At 45.2% G+C, this 16,964-nt stretch overlaps 1 long non-coding RNA gene across 2 annotated transcripts in view; it reads left to right on the top strand.

Moving 5' to 3' along the window:
• Positions 1–13,615, top strand: part of LOC141071271 (uncharacterized) — a 48,967-nt gene extending 35,352 nt beyond the window's left edge. The window contains exons 2-4 of one of the 2 annotated variants that reach the window (XR_012226676.1): positions 1,503–1,593; positions 12,971–13,019; positions 13,275–13,615. This is a non-coding gene — a long non-coding RNA (uncharacterized lncRNA). Of the gene's footprint in view, positions 1–1,502; positions 1,594–12,970 lie in introns of both variants that reach the window. The other variant, XR_012226675.1, reaches the window with a different exon arrangement.
• The last annotated feature ends 3,349 nt before the right edge of the window (positions 13,616–16,964 follow it).

Below are 16,964 nucleotides of genomic sequence, written 5' to 3'. Positions count from 1 at the left end.
CTCCGATATTCATGCCAATAGATTAGTTTGTGCTTTTCACCGGGCCCATCCTGATCGGCCTGGTGGCGTGGATGAGGGTTCGGTGACCCCTCCTCAAGGGGGGGTACTGTTGGGAGTTCATTCTCTGGTTCACCAGTTGTGAGTTCTCCTTCCAGACTCCCTCTGGTGGTAACAGGAGGTAGTGAGGCTGATTTGATCAGTGGAGATCTGCCACCTGAGAATGAGGATGACGATTGGACCTCAGGAGTCTCAGATTGGATTTAAGACAGCCAACGCCCTATTCAGTTGCTGGTAATTCCTTCTGGCTTGTCAGCTCTTGGTTTTCAGCTCTGTTCCAGTCATCTAAAGCTAAGTTTTTCTACTAATGTTCACACTTGATTATGTTGGTCTATTCAGTCTTTTGTGTGGTCAGCCAGCCCCGGCTGGGGGCTGTGCTGAATTTCCTCTCTTATTTATCAGTATTTTGCCTATTTGCTTTTTGTCCCTTACTAGTTTGGTCTCTTTTTGCTCTGTCTCAGAATATTTCAGAGTGCTGATATAGTGGGAGAAGTCTAGTGACTTCAGGGTTAATTTTGCTATCAGAAGTGTTGGACATTATTTTTGTAGGGTTTTTTGCAGGTTGCAGTGTCTTTCCTTTCCTTTCCTTTCTAGTTAGTTTGGGCCCCATCGTTTGCTCAGCCTATTTTCCTGCCTGTGTTTGTGCCTTCATCTTGTTTCACTGTCAATACATGTGTGGGGGCTATCTATTCCTTTGGGGTCTGCTCTGGGGCAGTTAGTTTTCCCCTTTTCATGCTTCAGGCTTATTTAGTCCTCCGGCTGTGACGAAGGGTCTAGGAACATCGTAGGTACGCTACACGGCTGCTGCTAGTTGTGTGGTAGGATCAGGGATCTGCAATCTGCATAGTTACCAACCTCTCTGGTTTTCTGTGACTTAGCTTGTTTTGCTTTTTTTCTCCTCGGTGACCCATTCATAACAGAGGGGGAAGAATGTGACAGTGAGACACAGGAGGGGGCAGAATGTGAGGCACGGGGCAGAATGTGACAGTAAGACTCAGGAGGGGATGAATGTGACAGTGAGACACGAGTGGGCAGAATGTGAGACACAGGAGGGGGTAGGATGCGAGACACAGGGGGCAGGATCATGCAGCAGGATGGATATGATGAAGACAGATGGGGCAGGATCTGGAGATCATATGGGGGCAGAATGGATACTCATGAGGGCAGGATGAGAGAAAATATTGCTGGAGCCAGGAATGAGACACACGGGGGCCAGGATGGGGGATATTATTACCATAGGGGCTAAATAAGGGATATTATTACTGCAGTGATGTATTTATTTTATTTTTTTGAGAATACGGTTTTAAATGGGGGAAGGTCCTTTTACTGTGCAGAGCGACACTATGTCGCCTTTGTTTCTTCATCTGGTGTATTGTAGAAGTTGGGAAAAATTAAGCAATGTGTTCTGCAAGTGGTGCTCTAGATAACGGTGTTATTTCCTGCAGAGACGATCCCTGGCTGGAAGACATGATGGTGGTCTGTGCTGGATGAAGGATGAAAAGCAAAGCTGAAGGACTTCACCTAGAGACGTCACTGGTGAGTCAGTGTGTTACCTGTACACTGACACAATACACAGAGTGGCTTTGTATAATGTCACCAGTGATCACTATATTACCTGTGCACTGACACTATACACTATATACAGAGTTCCTGTGTACAATGTCACCAGTGATCACTGTGTTACCTGTACACTGGCACTATATACAGAGGTCCTGTGCATAATGTCACCGGTGATCACTGTATTACCTGTACACTGGCACTATATACAGAGGTCCTGTGCATAATGTCACTGGTGATCACTATTACCTGTACACAGACATTGCATACTAAGTACAGATCTCCTGTGTATAATGGCACTTATGGTGATAGTATTATGGGTTTTTTTTTATTAATGATCAGTATTGTAGTATTCAGTTACCATGTGGTGGTAATATGTGGTCTGGGCATGGTGCAGTGGTATTTTTCCTTTGTATGTGCTATTATTATGTCACTGTAGTGGTAATATGTGGTCTGGTCATGGTGTGGTTGTATTTGTTCCTTGTATGTAGTATTATAGGTCACTATGTGGTGGTAATATGTGGTCTGGACATGGTGCGGTGGAATTTGTCCCTTTGGATGTGATATTATTGGTCATTTTAAAAATTGAAAAATAAATTACAAATATACTGTACCTAAATTGCATTGGATATTATAACAAATGTTTAATAGGTTAAAGTAGAGTAGGGCCTGACCAAAACAGTCTACCTTGTCGTGGTGGCAGATTTAAAAAATCTTTTGCCAAAACAAAAGCTGCTGGCTATGTGTGTGATCTTGAGATTTGAACTGTTAATGTGTAATTGGTGAGAAGTGGAATTTTTCCAAGAGAGAGCGGTGGGATTGCGGACAGTTTGAGGGGTGGAGGGAGGGGCTGGGATGGAGCCTGGGCGGAGTCTCAAGGGGGCCCCAAAAATTTCGCCAGCATGGGGCCTGAAATTCGTAGTGGCAGCCCTGCGTGTACATAAAGTGCAGCACAGATTCATCTAAGCTAAAAGCCCAGATCATTAGAATCAAGAACAGAACAGACATTTATAGGTCATTTCCCTGACTTCTGATCCCACAGCACTGCCTCACTACTGAGCATGTATATAAACTGCAGCATAGATTCATCTCACCTAAAATCCAAGATCATTAGATCAGGAACAGACATTTATAGGACATTTCCCTGACTCCTGATTCCACAGCACTGCCTCGCTACTGAGTATGTACATAAAGTGCAGCACACATTCATCTCAGCTAAAAGCCCAGATCATTAGATGAGGAATAGAACAGACATTTATAGGATATTTCCATGACTCCTGACCCCACAGCACTGCCTCACTACTGAGCATGTACATAACGTGCAGCACAGATTCATCTCAGCTAAAAGCCCAGATCATTAGATCAGGAATAGAACAGACATTTATAGGACATTTCCCTGACTCCTGATCCCACAGCACTGCCTCACTACTGAGCCTGTACATAAAGTACAGCACAGATTCATCTCACCTAAAAGCCCAGATCATTAGATCAGGAATAGAACAGACATTTATAGGACATTTCCCTGACTCCTGACCCCACAGCTATGCCTCACTCCTGAGCCTGTACATAAAGTGCAGCACAGATTCATCTCACCTAAAAGCTCAGATCATTAGATCAGGAACAGAACAGACATTTATAGAACTTTTCCCTGACTTCTGAACCCACAGCACTGCCTCACTACTGAGCCTGTACATAAAGTACAGCACAGATTCATCTCACCTAAAAGCCCAGATCATTAGATCAGGAACAGGACAGACATTTATAGGACATTTCTGTTGTGAGTTCATTTTCCCCTTCGTCACTGAGGTCTGGTGAACTCCCTATTCTGGTGAGGGAAGGTAGTGAGCCTGATTATCAGGCACCTGAGCCTAATGATGATGACTGGCTGAGTGGAGTCACTGACTGGATATAAGGCTGCCGACGCCCTTCTGCCCTGCCGGTGATTTCTCTGTGGACTTCTAGGACACCAGTCTGATTCCTGCTCCTCTAAAGCTAAGTTTTCTGCTTTGCCTTTTTGCATTTGTGTTTTGTTTTTTGCCTTGCTTTTCTGGATTCTGCCATTCCCTGCTGGGGTGAGCTGAATCTCCTTTTGCCGGTTGCTCTGTCTTCAGAATATTCCTGAGTACTGACATAGTCTTTTTGAAGCCTAACGTCTTCAGGGCCTTTTTCACTGTCAGTCTGTTGGCTCTTATTTTCATAGGGTTTTTCACGGATTGCAGACAGCAGCTTTCCTGTCCTTTCCTATCTAGTTAGACTGAGCAAAGACGGGGCCCAAGCTATCTTTCTGTCTGTGTTGTGTTCTTTCTTCTTGCTTCAGCGTCATTATATGTGGGGGGCTGCCTTTTGCTTTGGGGTCTGCTCTGGGGCAGTTTAGATTTCCCTTTCTGTCTTTAGGCTATCTAGTCCTCCGGCTGTGATTGAGGGGTCTAGGGCATCGTAGGAACCCCCCACGGCTACTGCTAGTTGTGTTGATAGGTTCAGGGGTCTGCAATCCGATAGCTGCCAACCTCTCTGGTTTTCTGGACTTAGCTTGCATTTCTGTTTTTGCCTCCTGCGGTGACTCAATCATAACAGAATCACCCGCCATACCGCAGATCTTAGGGTACTCAATAGCAGGAAAGAATTGTGTTTAAAAAAAAAAAAAAAAAGTGTGTATATTCTTTCCTCTATATCTCTGAGGCCGTAGGGGGAATTTTTTTTCTCTCAATGGAGATAAAGCAATTATCTGATCGTGTGGAGCAGCTCGCTGCGGAAGTGCAGGGAATTTCCGCCCATCTTGCTCGTTCGCATGCTGTTGAACCAAAGATCCCTATACCTGATGTATTTTTTGGGGATCGATCTAAATTTTTGAGTTTCAAAAATAATTGTAAATTATTTTTTGCCTTGAAGCCTAACTCGTCAGGGAGCTCCGCGCAGCAGGTTAAAATTGTCATCTCTTTGCTGCGTGGCGATCCCCAGGATTGGACGTTTTCTTTGAAACCAGATGATCCTATTCTGACTAATGTGAACGCATTCTTTCAAGCCTTGGGGTTGTTGTATGACGAACCTAATGCTATTGATCAGGCTGAAAAGACCCTGTTGGCATTGAACCAGGGTCGAGATTCTGCAGAGTTGTACTGTCAAAAGTTCCGAAAGTGGGCGGTCCTTACTACCTGGAATGATAATGCCTTGGCTGCTCTCTTTCGGAAGGGTTTGTCGGAAGCTGTAAAAGATACTATTGTGGGATTTCCTGTTCCCTCTGGTCTGGACGATTCTATGTCATTAGCCATTCAGGTTGATCGGCGTTTACTTGAACGCAGGATTGCACGAGAGGTGTTGCCACCGGTTGAACAGACATCTGAACCTATGCAATGTGATAGAGTTTTGTCTAAGGCGCAACGTCAGGAGTTCAGAAGGCGTAATAAGCTGTGTTTTTTCTGTGGAGATGCCTTGCATATTATTTCTGTTTGTCCTAAACGAGAGAAACGCTTTGCACACACGTTTTCTGTTGGTGGTGTTCAACCTAAGTTTCTTCTGGCAATTACTCTGATCTGCTCCCTGTCCACATTTTCCGCCAAGGCTTTTGTGGATTCGGGAGCAGCGCTAAACCTAATGGACTTGGATTTTGCTAACCGTTGTGGATTTCCGATGACACCTCTGCAGACGCCTATCCCTTTGAGGGGGATTGATGCTACTCCTTTGGCGAGAAATAAACCTCAGTTTTGGACCCAGGTGATCATGCGGATCGCCCCAGACCATCAAGAAAATTGCAGATTTTTGGTGTTGCATGGTCTGCATGATGCCGTTGTTCTGGGGTTTCCCTGGTTGCAAATTCATAATCCAGTTTTGGATTGGAAATCTGTGTCTGTGGTGAGTTGGGGTTGTCGGTGTGCCTTTAGTGAGGCTCCGGTTTTTTCCACCTCTCCTCAGTCGCATGATGTTCCTGACTATTTGGCGGACTTTTATGATGTATTTAGTGAGAATGAGTCTGCGTCCTTGCCTCCTCATAGGAGTTATGACTGTGCAATTGAACTGAGCCCGGGGTGTAAATTTCCCAAGGGTCGGCTCTTCAATTTATCTGTACCCGAGCACGAGGCTATGCGGTCCTATATTAAGGAGGCGTTGGAGATGGGTCATATTAGACCATCCTCTTCACCCTTAGGTGCCGGTTTTTTTTTTGTGGCCAAAAAGGATGGTTCTTTAAGGCCTTGTATTGATTATCGTGCCCTCAACAAAATTACTATTAAATATCAGTATCCGTTACCCCTGATTTCGGATCTATTCTCTAGAGTTAGAGGTGCTTGCTGGTTTACCAAGCTTGACCTCAGGGGGGCGTATAATCTTATCCGCATTAAGCAGGGGGATGAATGGAAGACGGCGTTTAATACTCCGGAGGGACATTTTGAGTACCTGGTGATGCCTTTTGGGCTCACTAATGCCCCTTCTGTCTTCCAGTGCTTCATGAACGATATTTTCCGAGACTTTGTGGATAAATTTTTGATTATCTATCTGGATGATATTTTGATCTTCTCCAAGGATTGGGATTCTCATGTGGAACATATTCGGACTGTGTTCCGGATCTTGAGGGAGAATTCTCTGTATGTCAAAGGATCGAAATGCCTTTTTGGAGTACAGAGGATTTCATTTTTGGGATTTATTTTGTCTCCGTCAACTATTAAAATGGATCCGGCCAAGGTACAGGCCATTTATGATTGGGTTCAGCCCACTTCTTTGAAGGCCCTCCAGAAGTTTTTGGGTTTTGCTAATTTTTATTGGAAATTTATAGCAAAATTTTCTAGTATTGCCAAGCCATTGACTGATCTGACTAAGAAGGGTGCTGATGTGTTGAATTGGTCTCCGGAGGCTGTTGCTTCCTTTCAGGAGCTGAAGCGGAGATTTACCTCCGCCCCGGTTTTGCGGCAACCTGATGTCTCACTCCCGTTCCAGGTAGAGGTGGATGCTTCTGAGATTGGTGCAGGAGCTGTTTTGTCCCAAAAGGATCCTGTAACATCTAAAATGAATCCCTGTGCTTTCTTTTCCCGAAAGTTCTCTCCATCTGAACGTAACTATGATGTGGGGAATCGGGAACTGTTGGCCATGAAATGGGCATTTGAGGAGTGGAGACATTGGTTGGAGGGAGCTAAACATCAAGTTGTGGTCCTCACTGACCACAAGAATTTGATTTACCTAGAGTCGGCTAAACGCTTGAACCCTAGACAGGCTAGGTGGGCCTTGCTTTTTACACGTTTTGATTTTGTGGTCTCTTTTCTTCCTGGAACTAAGAATGTCAAGGCAGATGCCCTCTCTAGGAGCTTCTTTGCTGATTCTCCTGTGGTGACCAAGCCTGCTACCATCTTAGTCGAAGGGGTAGTTCTTTCTGCCATCTCGCCCGATTTGAGACTTGCTCTGCAAGAGATCCAGGAGGACAAACCTGAGCGTTGTCCCAGTGGAAAGTTGCATGTTCCTGACCAGTGGAAGAAGAGAGTGATGTCTGAAGTTCATTGCTCTGCATTGGCTGGTCATCCAGGTATTTTTGGTACTAGAGATCTGGTGAGTCGCTCTTTTTGGTGGCCCACCTTGTCTCATGATGTCAGGAATTTTGTGCAGTCCTGTGGGACTTGCTCCCGGTCTAAATCTTGTTCTCGCTCTAGTGGGTTGTTGATGCCTTTGCCGGTCCCCAGGAGGCCATGGACCCATATTTCAATGGATTTCATCTCTGATATGCCGGTCTCTCAAAGTATGACTGTTATTTGGGTGATTTGTGATAGGTTCTCTAAGATGGTTCATCTTGTACCACTCCCTAAGTTGCCGTCTTCCTCTGAGTTGGTGCCCCTGTTTTTGCAACAGGTGGTTCGCTTGCATGGGATTCCTGAGAACATTGTATCTGACAGAGGACTTCAGTTTGTGTCTAGATTTTGGAGGATTTTCTGTTCCAAGCTGGGAATTCAGTTCTCCTTCTCTGCTTTTCACCTTCAGACCAATGGGCAGACAGAGAGAACAAACCTGACCTTGGAGTCGTATTTGAGATGTTTTATTTCCGCTGATCAGGATGATTGGGTTTCATTTTTGCCCTTGGCCGAATTTGCTTTAAATAATAGAGCTAGTTCTGCCACTTTGATGTCACCTTTTTTTTGTAACTTTGGGTTTCATCCTCGATTTTCTTCAGGGCAGGTGGAGCCTTCTGCCTGCCCAGGTGTTGACACTGTGGTGGAGAGAATGCACCAGATCTGGGACCAAGTGGTGGATAAGTTATCTCTCTCCCAGGAAAAGGCCCAGCGGTTTTCCAATCGACATAGGACAATTGGTCCCCAGTTTAAGATTGGTGATATGGTGTGGTTATCATCAAAAAATATTGCTATGAAGGTGGCTTCTCCTAAGTTTAAGCCTAGATTTATTGGACCTTACAAGATTTTGGAGATTATTAATCCGGTCTCTTTTCGTTTGGCTCTTCCTGTCACATTTAAAATCCATAATGTGTTCCATAAGTCCTTGCTGAAGAGGTTTGTTGAACCAGTTGTTCCTGGGGTGGCACCTCCGGACCCTGTATTGGTTGAAGGTAACATGGAATATGAGGTAGAGAAAATACTGGATTCCCGTCTGGCTAGAGGGAGACTCCAGTATTTGGTTAAGTGGAAGGGTTATGGTCAGGAGGATAATTCCTGGGTCTCTGCCTCTGATATTCATGCCAAAAGATTGGTGCGTGCCTTTCATCGGGCTCACCCTGATCGCCCTGGTGGCGTGGTTGAGGGTTCGGTGACCCCTCCTCAAGGGGGAGGTACTGTTGTGAGTTAATTTTCCCCTTCGTCACTGAGGTCTGGTGAACTCCCTATTCTGGTGAGGGAAGGTAGTGAGCCTGATTATCAGGCACCTGAGCCTAATGATGATGACTGGCTGAGTGGAGTCACTGACTGGATATAAGGCTGCCGACGCCCTTCTGCCCTGCGGGTGATTTCTCTGTGGACTTCTAGGACACCAGTCTGATTCCTGCTCCTCTAAAGCGAAGTTTTCTGCTTTGCCTTTTTGCATTTGTGTTTTGTTTTTTGCCTTGCTTTTCTGGATTCTGCCATTCCCTGCTGGGGTGAGCTGAATCTCCTTTTGCCGGTTGCTCTGTCTTCAGAATATTCCTGAGTACTGACATAGTCTTTTTGAAGCCTAGCGTCTTCAGGGCCTTTTTCACCGTCAGTCTGTTGGCTCTTATTTTCATAGGGTTTTTCACGGATTGCAGACAGCAGCCTTCCTGTCCTTTCATATCTAGTTAGCTTGGGCCCCGTCTTTGCTCAGTCTTTCTGTCTGTGTTGTGTTCTTTCTTCTTGCTTCACCGTCATTATATGTGGGGGGCTGCCTTTTGCTTTGGGGTCTGCTCTGGGGCAGTTTAGATTTCCCTTTCTGTCTTTAGGCTATCTAGTCCTCCGGCTGTGATCGAGGGGTCTAGGGAATCGTAGGAACCCCCCACGGCTACTGCTAGTTGTGTTGATAGGTTCAGGGGTCTGCAATCCGATACCTGCCAACCTCTCTGGTCTTCTGGACTTAGCTTGCATTTCTGTTTTTGCCTCCTGCGGTGACTCATAACACATTTCCCTGACTCCTGATCCCACAGCACTGTCTCACTACTGAGAATGTACATAAAGTGCAGCACAGATTCATCTCACCTAAAAGCCCAGATCATTGGATCAGGAATAGGACAGACATTTATAGAACATGTCCCTCACTTCTGAACCCACAGCTCTACCTCACTACTGAGCATGTACATAAAGTGCAGCACAGATTCATCTCAGTTAAAAGCCCAGATCATTAGATTAGGAATAGAACAGACATTTATAGGATATTTCCTGACTCCTGCCCCCACAGCACGGCCTCACTACTGAGCCTGTACATAAAGTGCAGCACAGATTCATCTCAGCTAAAAGCCCAGATCATTAGATCAGGAATACGACAGACATTTATAGGACATTTCCCTGATTCCTGATCCCACAGCACTGCCTCACTACTGAGCATGTACATAAAGTGCACCACAGATTCATCTCACCTAAAAGCCCAGATCATTAGATCAGGCACAGGACAGACATTTATAGGACATTTCCCTGACTCCTGATCTCACAGCACTGCCTCACTACTGAGCCTGTACATAAAGTGCAGCACAGATTCATCTCACCTAAAAGCCCAGATCATTAGATCAGGAATAGGACAGACTTTTATAGGACATTTCCCTGTCTCCTGATCCTACAGAACTGGTCACTACTGAGCCTGTAGATAAAGTGCACCACAGATTCATCTCACCTAAAAGCCCAGATCATTAGATCAGGCACAGGACAGACATTTATAGGACATTTCCCTGACTCCTGATCCCACAGCACTGCCTCACTACTGAGCCTGTTCATAAAGTGCAGCACAGATTCATCTCACCTAAAAGCCCAGATCATTAGATCAGGAATAGGACAGACTTTTATAGGACATTTCCCTGTCTCCTGATCCTACAGAACTGGTCACTACTGAGCCTGTAGATAAAGTGCACCACAGATTCATCTCACCTAAAAGCCCAGATCATTAGATCAGGAACAGTACAGACATTTATAGGTCATTTCCCTGACTCCTGATCGCACAGCACTGCCTCACTACTGAGCCTGTACATAAAGTGCAGCACAGATTCATCTCAGCTAAAAGCCCAGATCATTAGGTCAGGAATAGAACAGACATTTATAGGACATTTCCCTGACTCCTGATCCCACAGCACTGCCTCACTACTGAGCCTGTACATAAAGTGCAGCACAGATTCATCTCAGCTAAAAGCCCAGATCATTAGGTCAGGAACAGGACAGTCATTTATAGGACATTTATAGGACATTTCCCTGACTCCTGACCCCACAGCACTGCCTCACTACTGAGCATGTACATAAAGTGCAGCACAGATTCATCTCACCTAAAAGCCCAGATCCTTAGATCAGGAACAGGGCAGTCATTTATAGGACATTAGAGTAAGCTGTTACTCTGTGGGAGGTGTTTGGTCTGTGTCCTATATCCTTCATGCCATGCTCCAGTGATGCTCGTGAGCGACTGAGGGCCACCCTGTTGTGTTCACTACATGGTGGTGAAGTGGTGTTGTTCCACAGAGCGACTCACCCGTGCATGCTGCAGTTGAAACTCCATTATTGCTTGCTTCTGCTCGCAGTGTCTACAGCGTATTCAACTCTTGACTTCCACCTTGTTGATACGTTGCATATGAGGCGCTGAGCAAGAAGGCAGAAGTGGCGCTGCAGGGCAGACAGGCGAGAAGCTGCAGGGTGTGAGCGCCATAAGTGTGCACGCCATAAGTGTGCACAGACGTCCTACAATTTCTGCAGCAGCTCTAACATATGGGTAATTTTTAATAAAGATTTGCACAACTAAATTTAACACTTGTGGCAGGCAAGGGATGTACATCAAACAGGCTAGGCCTAGAGCTGCTATCAGATTTCACACATTATCACACACCACCAGGCCAAGACTTATGTTCAGCGGCCCCAACCATTCATCGGTCTTTTGTTTAATCACTATCCACAGCTCCTGCGCAGTAACGTCCCTGCCCGTGCTCATTGTTCCACGGATCGGTAGTTATCTGTACCTTGCCACTGATGGCGTTGCGCAGTGCACACCTGATTTTGGCTGCAAAATGTGAGTGCTGGTCAGGGATGGCCCCGCATGAAAAATTAGTGGTGGATGGGAACCATGTACTGCACAACAGCCACCACCATCACTTTTTTAACAGTTTTTCTCCAATAGATGCAGCGTTTCAAAAGCCATTTATTTGTAAATGCTGTTATTCAGGACCAGGGCCAGTGGGCGGGTAGTGTATTTACTCTTTCTCTATAGGGTTTGGGTGATGGAGAGCTGAACACTTCCATGGGATGGGGTGGAGATGCTCGGTGACACTGCTGGTGGGGGTGCTGTTGTAAGGACGAATGATAATCTATTCACCGCACACTCAGAGGAATTTAATGCAAACAAGTGTTCATTTTATTATGTACAAAACATGTGGGAGCCAGAAAAGAATATAAAGCACCAGGTAGAAGCGATATAAATATTACGACGTTTCGGCTCAGTCCGAGCCTTTATCAGTTTATCGCTGCAAATAAAGAAAGATACATCAAAACTTATGTAGAAAAAAGACAAAAGAGAGAGTATACAACACCATAAATAAATCCGGGCAAGAGCCCATTTCATCTATGTTCTCCATGTAAACAATATAATTTGTATGTATATGTATGTGTTTTTATCACTGTATTATATTTGGATAATGTGATTTATTTATGGTGTTGTATACTCTCTCTTTTGTCTTTTTTCTACATAAGTTTTGATGTATCTTTCTTTATTTGCAGCGATAAACTGATAAAGGCTCGGACTGAGCCGAAACGTCGTAATATTTATATCGCTTCTACCTGGTGCTTTATATTCTTTTCTGGCTCCCACATGTTTTGTACATAATAAAATGAACACTTGTTTGCATTAAATTCCTCTGAGTGTGCGGTGAATAGATTATCATTGGTAATAGGACCTATTGGTCCATTACACCTGCACCTCACCATTAGGACTTGAGTGCACGCTAACTTTATAGTTATGTTGTAAAGACGAAGACCGAGCTGTGGGTACCTGTACCGAGCCTGGTCCGGAACTGTTGAGGCTGACTCCCATGTTGCATGGGGCAGTAATGAGGAGCCGGACCAACCTCATGATCCGGGGTGGCGGGGTAAGATAAAAGGAAAAGCGTGGGCTGCAGCAGTCAGTTTGGCGATAACCAGCAGCAGCGCACAGCTGAGAGAGCAACGCGCTCCATCCACCGAGCATCGGCGCTGCGGCAGGCTGCGTTCGCTGTCTACAGCGGGACCGCGGGAGATAAAGGTGCCTTGCGCCCCATGGCAGAAACCGAGAAAGGTGCTGTGAAGAAACCAGAGTATATCTTAATTGCCCAGATGGCTATGTTTTTGCAGGCCTGGAGGAATTGACTTTGTCTGTATATTTGGCTTGTGGATTTAAGTGTGGATTCTTGTGGGTCAAGAAGACCGACTTGCACAATGATACGTGTTATCTGATGTTTGTTTATATTCTGGAATCAGTTTGTTGACTTTGAATGTAGATAGGGAAAGGTTGTGAGGGTGTACTGAAGGAAACTGGGTAATTCTAAAAATAGCTTACCTGCCTGAGGTATAAAAAGACCCTGAGACAGAGAGACGGGGTCTCATCTCATCACAAACAGCCACCAGCCATACATTCTGCTAAACACTCAACGGACAAGAAACTCTTCAGGATCCCAGCTGAGGGTATGTCAGACCCGGCTGAAAGAACACAGGATTGCTTTCGGTTATCTCCCTACGCCTGTTGTGACCTCTCTTCTGTGTTATCACAGGTGGAATAGCAGCCCTGAGAGCTCTGACATAACATCCACTAGCATCCCGGTGAGTCAGTGGAAGGGTGAGACCTTGTAATGTGCACCATTTTGGGGTCAGTGCTGGAATTGTTCTGTTTACTAGTGGGTGTTGTGGTTCAGTAAAGCTTGGCCACACTATTTTACGCTTACCCTGCGTTGTCTGTGTAGTGTTCTTCCCACAAACAGAGCGGGGGTTCAGTGGTATGAGCCCTGGTCCATGCAGTCTTGCTAATGACAGCTGGGCCAGTGGACAAGAGCACTCACTAACCCTGTTTCTCCACAGGTGCTGTGCACTCCATGACTGTGAATACCGCACACGTGCAGAGAAAGCTGAGCACCGGACATACGCTTGTGGTCTTCCCTGCCAATCGCTGCACTGCTATTTACGCGTCACTCTGGGAGTGCTGCATGTGTTTATGGACTAGACTAGAGGCTCAGCAGAAGGTACCAGACACCGACCGCTGCCGCCAGAAGATGGACCATCATTTAAAGGACCCCATGGACTATGGAGTTTTGGAGATGTCAGATGGGGAAATTGTGGACTGAGGACATTACATGTTGGCCATCTACATGGATTTGTTGTACAACCCTGGATTTATGGAATAAAAATAGTTGCATCGGTAACCTGCCTAGGTGATTATTACAACCCACAACATCAGATCTTCACAGGGAGGATTTGTTCTCACTTCTCATTATTGTGCTAAACCAGTTTTTGTTAATCATGATCTATTAATCTTTTACAGAACCATTTTCGTTTTCCATATTACAGAATTGTATCTTTATAAATGTCGCACTGATGGGCCGGATGGCATCCAATGTTTTCTGCTCAGACCCATCCGAGTTCAGTCACATTGCAAGCGAGTCCAGATGAGAAAACCCCACTGATCTGCCCGGCCTGATAGAAGAACATTGCTCCGAGTGCAGGCCAATATGCAAAGGATTGCACTCATCTGATTATTATGCCAGCATGAGTGAGACACAACATGTGAAGAGTCACATATTATACAGAACAGTACTGGCAGTAATAAGACAAGGGAAGCAGAACTATCAATATGGGAGAGTGATAAACAGTGGTAGCCATAAATATTGGGAAAGTTCATAGATAAGGAGGGTGAGGTTTTAGGGTCTGTGCACACGCTGCAGATTTCCTGCGGATCCGCAAGGGATTTACAGTACAATGTTATTCTGTGGAGAAAAAAAACCCGCTGTGCACATGCTGCGGAAAAATCTGCGCGGAAACGCAGCAGGTTTTTTTCCGCAGCATGTCAATTCTTTGTGCAGATTCCCATTCCATTATAAGAATCCGTAAGTAAAAAAACGCAGGCCAAATCCACACTAAATCCGCATAAAAAACGCGAGGATTTTGACCTGCGGATTCTGCCAAAAGATGCAAATTCCGCCCAGCAATCCGCAACGTGTGCACATCCCCTTATTGTCCTGTGATTTTAGGTCTGATCCAGGGTTGTGGTCTCCAGGAGGTCTGAGGAGCACATTCCTTCTTTGATGTAACAAGACATAAATCCACGCGACACATTCATTCCAGCTCTGTCACAGGTCATCAGAATTTTGTAAACCATTAGTATCCAAAAAATAAAATGTGAATATTGCCTAACATTACAAAGATATTTTTTCCTCTGGAAAATCTGCCATAGCCTGTCCCATCAGTGGTGACAGCAGCAGTCAGACCCTCAGCGAGAAGCAGCTGATGTATTTTTAAGAAAAAACAATTATGGACTTTAAAAAAAACAAAAAAACAAAACATACAGCTGGTCCAGCTGTATGGGCTCCATGGAAGTGCGGGTCTGGTCTACTGGTGAGGACTTCCCTGCAGATAGTTCCCCCAATAAACCACAATGTGTGGACACAGCCCGATACAGATCCAAATGCAGTTACCGTATTTTTCGGAGAAAAATAAGAAAACCATTTTTTAATAAAATGGTGGTGCTTCTTATAATCCATGCATCTTATTGCTTACCCAGGGGTCGTGGCTGCGGTGAAGCGGTGTCCCAGGGTCGCTGCTGGAGGAGGCAAGAGTGGGGCGATTCTGCAGGTCAATCAATCAAATTTATTATCGCCAAGTACATATTACATATATACAAGGAATTCTTTGTGGCAAAGAGGCAACATAATATATAACAACAGATACAACAAGTAACATCTAACAAGACAGATACAGTATATAGTCTACACATGACGATTTAATTGTTGAACAGAGAGTGGATAGAAGCTGTTCATATGGCGGTTGGTACTGCATTTGGGGACTCTGAAGCGACGTCCTGAAGGGAGTAGTTGGAATGAGGAGTGTCCCGGGTGAGAGGGATCGAATACTCTTATCTTAAAGATCCTGGATTTTAGGCAGGGGGGAGCCTATAATTCTCTCTGCTGTTCTGAAAGTCCTTTGTAAGCGGAGTTTGTCATGCGCAGTGGCTCCCCCATACCAGACTATCAGAGAGGAACAAATCACAGATCTGATGACAGCATTAAAGAATAAGATCAGCAGATTCTTAGACAAACCATATCTTTTCAGCTGACGCAGGAAGAACATCCTCTGTTGTGCTTTTCTTATAACAGCATCCACGTTTTTCCCCCATTTAAGATCATGAGAGATGATAACACCAAGGAATTTGGTCTCTGTGACCCTAAGAACCACTTCGTCATGGATGTAGATTGGAAGTATCTCATGTTGATCTTTCCTAAAATCCACAACCATCTCAGCAGTTTTTTTAGTGTTGAGTACAAGATTATTGGCTTTACACCAGTCACATATTCTTTCCACCTCACTCCGATACAAGTCTTCAGCATTTCCCCTGATGAGACCAATCGGTGTCATATCATCGGTAAATTTCAAGATTTTTACTGAGTCTGCTGAAGAGATGCAATCATTCGTATAGAGAGAAAACAGTAACGGGGACAAAACACACCCCTGAGGTGCCCCGATGTTTGTGACCAAGGTGTCCGAAGTGAATGGTCCAACTTTTACACTCTGTATCCTGGCTGTCAGGAAGTTATAAATCCACAAGCATAAGTTGAGAGGGACTCCAAGAGCTACCATTTTCTTATGAAGTAAATTCGGATCAATGGTATTGAACGCTGAGCTAAAGTCCATGAAAAGAATCCGGACATATGAGTGCCGTTCATCTGTATGATCCAAAATGTACTTCAGTGCCAGATTGACAGTGTCGTTTGCCGAACGATTCTCCTTATAGGCAAACTGAAGCGGGTCCCATAGCTTCTGCGTGAATTTTATCAGGTGGGACATCATAATTCTTTCGAAGACTTTCATAGCTATAGATGTGAGTGCTACTGGTCTATAGTCGTTCAACTCAGAGGATCCCACTTTCTTGGGGACAGGGATAATTGTGGAATTTTTCCAACACTGAGGTACAACGCACTCTTTCAGTGACACATTGTATATATTTGTCAGTATAGGGGCAAGCTGGGTAGCACATACTTTCAGACACATTGGAGATACACCATCAGGGCCAGGTGCCTTTTTGACCTTATGTCCCTTCAGGATGCGTATCACCTCTGCCTCGGAGATCACTACTTGGGTGTTGCACAATGAATGATCTTTATATGAACAGACTGAGGAGCTTAGAGATGAATAGCCAACTGTGTGTAGAGCTTGCCTCAAATCTGCAGTAGAATTCATTTAACTCTGCTGCCAGACTTCTGCTGGGGTTCACTATAGTGGGGTGGCTTTTATAATTGGTGACCTCTCTTAATCCTCTCCATGCAGATCTAGTATCTTTTGATGAGAACCTTTCCTCCAGAATCTTTGCATACTCGTGTTTGGCTAACTTGATCTCTTTAGATAGCGAGTTCCTAAGTTTCGCAGGCAGGGATGAGGGGGTGCTCTGATGTGCAGCGCGCTGGTGCGGGGGTCTCTGGCGGTTGCTGGCTGCTGCTCTCTCCGGTGCCCAGCGGTGTTGCGTGGGTGTCCGGCAATGCCCGGGGCTCTGCCGACATTTTG

Source organism: Dendrobates tinctorius, unplaced genomic scaffold, assembly GCF_039654945.1.
Source record: "Dendrobates tinctorius isolate UK_male_01 unplaced genomic scaffold, ASM3965494v1 ptg000014l, whole genome shotgun sequence".
Taxonomy (NCBI): Eukaryota; Metazoa; Chordata; class Amphibia; order Anura; family Dendrobatidae; genus Dendrobates; species Dendrobates tinctorius.
Note: the sequence above shows the minus strand (reverse complement) of the source record. Positions and strands in the feature narration are given on the sequence as shown.